The sequence below is a fragment of the Lygodium microphyllum genome, chromosome 24, assembly GCF_053477565.2.
Source record: "Lygodium microphyllum isolate KBCC chromosome 24, Lygodium_microphyllum_v1.1.10, whole genome shotgun sequence".
NCBI classification, from domain to species: Eukaryota; Viridiplantae; Streptophyta; class Polypodiopsida; order Schizaeales; family Lygodiaceae; genus Lygodium; species Lygodium microphyllum.
This window is the reverse complement of record NC_141158.1, coordinates 2,577,292-2,582,469: the sequence shown is the minus strand read 5'-3', so window position 1 is coordinate 2,582,469 and position 5,178 is coordinate 2,577,292. Positions and strand designations below refer to the sequence as shown.

The 5,178-nt window shown below is 47.4% G+C and overlaps 1 pseudogene; it reads right to left on the bottom strand.

Annotated features, from left to right (window-relative positions):
• LOC148014798 (uncharacterized) lies at window positions 1–4,834 on the bottom strand (annotated as a pseudogene).
• Between the last annotated feature and the right edge of the window lie 344 nt (window positions 4,835–5,178).

Here is a 5,178-nt window from a genome sequence, read left to right as displayed (position 1 = left end):
TTACATCGCATAGCACCCAGCCTTGGATGTATCTCTTGGGGTGCTTTCTGCCGGTAGCCGGTCAGCCAGGGCCGTCACCTTCTGTATGAGGCCAGGATATAGGACACGATATTCATGATCGAGCCAGGGTCGTGCGCAGTGGTGGGTTTAGAGGCTCTACCCATCCGCCAAGTACTGGAGCCCACAGCAGACCGCTCTAAGATATGGGAAATCATAGGGAGTCTTACTGGTTGGCATATCTGGAAGGCGCGGTGTCAGGTGGCTTTTGGCGGAGAGAGACTTTCAGTACAAGCGACCTTAGCGGAGCTTTGGACCTCCATCATCCACTCCCTTCGAGGCTGATGGGATCAGGTGCAGGGCAAGTCTAGGGCTCATGAGGAGCTCCGAGGTCATTTCATGCGCACTTGGGGCGGCCAGGACCTATTCTTCATGATGCAAGCAGGCAGCCCGAGATGGTGATATATCCCCCCTCCATGGCTTCTTGCCCCTATCCCCCCCAGACCGCCTTGAGCGGCTTGTATATATGATGTATCTATGACTTTCACCAGCTCCAGCTTGGTCTATTGAGCATGAACACTTCTTTGTATTTAGGTTTTTTTCTGAAGTAATATAATTAGCCACACTTTATTTGCAAAAAAAAAAAGATAGGGCAACAACAATGTCCAATGGTGGGAGTTGGACTTCTTTGTGCCCCTCTCCACATAGATGGAATGCAAATTGAAGGCCTCGTGCTTCTCAAGAGTCATGCTACCGATGTTGGATGGAAAGGATCGAGAATGAGAGAGAGAGAGAGAGAGAGAGAGAGAGAGAGAGAGAGAGAGAGAGAGAGAGAGAGAGAGAGAGAGAGAGAGAGAGAGAGAGAGAGAGAGAGAGTATATTAACGTCTCTAAAAGGCCAATGTGGCCTATGAGACCAAAACAATACATACAATGATGATGGTGTGTTTCTCATCTAGAACGAGAAGAAAGATGAAAAACATGCCTATGAGACTGAAAAGGAAATGAAATGAAATGAAATAGTGTCCCATAAAAGGGAAACATGTCAGTGATCTGAAAGTGAGAGTAGAGAAAGGAAAACTCTCCATCAATGATATGTCTGTTCTCTAGGGAAGTGTATCTCTGCATAGCTAAGGCGTCTTGGCATCTGTCTCCTGTGGCGCTCAATGATGGCTTTAATTTGTCTGTGGTGTGGATGTCTAGGCCTTCGTCCGGGTGGACGTGGGCGCCTAGACCGGCTAAGTGCCACTGCTCTATCCAAAGGGACACCTACAGAAGATGAGGTCCAATGATGATGTATTCCTGTAGGCTGTGTGGCAGTAGTAGTGGTATCTGCCATACTCTGTCGTGTATCCATGAAAAAGTCAGTGACTGCTCTCTGTCTATGTGAGCCGAGCTGTGGGGGCCTCCTACTCCGTAGAATTGTTGCTCTGCGCCTCTGGAGCTCCAAGAGGAAAAATCCCAAGCATCTCTGATCCTCATACTGCATGATCCGTCTCAGGGGTCCAAAACCCTCTCGACAGACAGTGGTATCTACCTCGTATGTCGTAATATACAGTGCATCGGCAGATGTAGTGTTCCACTGTCTCTAGCTCTCTGTCGCATAGTGGGCATATGCGTTCTTCTGTCTGTATACCCTCCCATCTGCCTGTCTCAATCCTCAGGTGGTGGGATGAGGTGCGGATCTGACCAATAGCTGTGCGTAGTCCATGAGGCAGCTGTGTGTCCATGTAATTGGGTCGGGTGATGAAACCATCCTCAGATACCTGGAGGAAGTGGGTCTGGTAGTGTGCCATCCTCGTGCCATGGGGCGAGGGGGGTCGGATCCAGGTCTTCTCCGTATCTAACTTCAGTATGTCTGCTCTAATCACATGGTTTAGCTCTGATCGGCTTAGGTCAAGTGTAGGGCAATCCAGGCTATAGTCAAAGGGGGGTAGTCTGTCAATCTGCAGACCATGTAGACGCATCCATGTGCTCATCTGAGCATACCAACAGTGTCTGTCACCGTCTGCTACTAGTTGTCTAGAAGAGGCCAGGGCTAGCCGTGGGTATCTATCTTGGGGGAGCTCCCATAGTCTATGTATGAAAGTCACTGCCTGAACCAAGGCCTCAGCCACCATGGGTGATGCCCCCAACTCAGCTCTGATAATCTCATGTGGGGTCGAGCTCTTCGCTCGTATCATGCGTGAGATCCTCATGACCAGTGGTCTTTCCATATGCTCCCATCCATCATAGTATTCCTTCTCTGGTCCATCCTGGTCTCCCAAAGGCTGTCTCCTCGTGTGAAACAGACTCGGACCCCAAATAGCTGCCCCATATAGGAGTGTGGGTGTAACCAAGGTGTCAAAAAGCCACAGTTTGGTGCGCGGCTCATGAAATTGTATGTGAGCACATTGCCTCTCCAATGCCCCTAAGGCTGCATATGCTTTTGCCAAACGAGCCTCTGATGTCTCTCTCCAAGAGAACTGTGGTCCCTTCAATGTGACCCCCAAATAAACATACTGCCTAACCATCTCCACTGGCTCTCCGTCAAAAGTAAACTGGTGCTCAGCTCTTGTCACCCAAGCAGCTGAAGTGTTAAACACCATAACTTTAGTTTTCCCAAGGTTCACCTTAAGATCTCTATCTCTGCAAAAAGCTGATAATGCATCCAAGTGTCTATTTAGTCCCTCACGTGAGTCAGATATAAGTACAATATCATCGGCATAAAGCAGTAATGGTATCAACACTCCAGCTAGGTTGGCTCCGGCCCCACCTGTCCTATCCACATATTCTGAAATTTCATCTATATACAGCCCAAAAAGTGTCGGTGAAAGTGGACAGCCTTGTTTCACCCCAATGGTGCTATTGACTGTATCTGAGATGCCCTCAGGTGTTCGTACTCTGCCTATCACTGTCTCATATAGGGCATAGATACTCCACTGTATCTCTACGGGCACATCAATGTTTTGCATTCTTTTCATGAGTCTAGCACATGGCACTGTGTCAAAGGCCTTGCGAAAGTCCACAAAACAACAATAGATCTTTTTCTTGAATGTCTTGCCTTCTTCAATGATTGCCCTCAACATAAAGATATGGTCTAGAGTTGTATGTCCCCTCCTGAAGCCAGCCTGGCCTTTTGACCTCAGGCCATGCATCTCGGCCCATTCACTCAATGCTTGTTCCACGATAGAGCCATATATCTTGGCTAGCATGTGTCCAATCATGATAGTTCGGTAGTTACTAGGTAGCGCGGGGTCTCCACTCTTAAAGAGTGGCACAATAATATGGTCTGACCAATAGGTTGGAAATCCCTCACAGACTGCCCTATTAAAGATGTGAGCCAGCGTTGGTGCCAGAATATCACAGGCATGCGTGAAGTGTTCAGCCACTAAACCCTCATGGTCTTGGGCTCTTCCATTTTTCAGCTTCCATATGGCATTCCTCACTTTTTTTTCTGTGAAAAATCTGCAATTTGCTGGTCTTGAGGTTGAGGGGAGTGGCATAGGCTCTTGGCCAGGGATATCATAGAGTGTGCAAGCATATCCATGCCAATCATCCGGTCTAGTAATCTGTAGGGGTGGCTGGCTCTCATGCATCTTTTTCCACGCTCTCTTGCTGTCCTGCCCCAAGAACATGGAATACATTTCTGTTTCTAGTCTGCTCAAGTATTCCTGCTTCTTTTTGCGTACCAACCGTTTGAAGAGTGTTCGAGCATGCTTATGGGTGCATATACCAAGTGCCAGCTCTCGCTGAAAACGTGCTCGTGTCTCTCTGCAGTCATCATCATACCAGCCATTCTGTGGAGCATTACCTCGTGGAGGTTTATCTGACGGTGTAGTGTGTGGGAAAGCGTATGCTGCTGAAATGTGTATTATCTCGGCCAACTGTCCTGTAAACTCATCCAGAGAGGCCTATGTGTCTAGCTCCCTCAATGCATCTCGCACAGTAATGCTGTATATGTGTGAGGTCGCTTCCACAAAATCATAGCGTGGTAATTTTGGTATATGTGACTGTGCTTCATGTATATGCCCATATTGCATTGTGAAAGCTAGAATAGCATGGTCTGCTACTAATCCAATTGGTCTGTCCGAGATTTCAAAACTTTTTATGTCAGGTAGCAAGTTGGGTGATCCAATCAAATAGTCCACTGTGCTTGACCCCTTCTTGTTATTCCAACATGTGAAGCCATTAGATCTTGGCCACTGTGGTAGCCCGTTAAGGATGGCCAAACCATGTGCACTTCCTAGTGCCAGTAGGTGTGTTCCATATTCTGTTATCTCTCTATCTTGGGCTGATCTAACTAATCCCACTTCATCTAATGCAATATCTCTGAACATCTCATCACTAGTGTCAAAGAAAGCAGATTGGTTGTTTCCTGTGCATGCATTAAAGTCTCCTACTAGTAGAACATCCCCAATTCTCATGTATCCCATTATGTCCTCATATAGTGGTGTATACGGGGATGCCTCTTTAGGGGCAAACTTAGAGTATGCAGGGGGAAAATAGCATATGGCAATATACATGTCGCGAGTTCTGCTTGTACGTAACCTGATCCACATGTATCTTGCCTCCACATCTCTATGTACCACTTGGACTGTATCTCGGAGCTCTTCTCTAAATAGAATTGCCACACCTCCTAATCCCCTCGTCCCTCCAGGCCGTCTCGGCTGAGGGCGATATACACTTTCCCATCTATATCCATATACATCGGGTAAACGGCTGTCTTTACATTGATGTGTCTCAGTATATATAGCAATGTCTATACCTTTGAAAGTATCCTCAAAATAACCTACATCTGTCTTAAGGGAGCCATTGCAATTCCACAGTGTGAACTTCAGGGTCTCATAGGCCACGCACCGTCATGCCGTCCTTTTCTCTGTGATGATGACTCTTCCATCTCTGTATACAGCCCATTTACCTGCTTTCCGTGCCTCTAGAACACGTGGCATATTTTCCCTCCTGTGGGCTAACTGGGCTGGGGTGAGGTCTTCATCTAGGTAGATCTTTTCTCCTTTGAGAGCGATCCTCTTAGAGAGGAAGGCTCTCTTCTTTTCCAGGTCTCCAAACTTCAAGATGAGGACTTTTGTTTTTGTGTCAGCCTTCCCGACTCGCCAAGCCCCAACGATGGGTATATTTGTAGCTCCAATTTTGGTGGCAAGAGCTGTAGCATCTTCAATTGGGGAGTTTTTCTCGTCTAGTC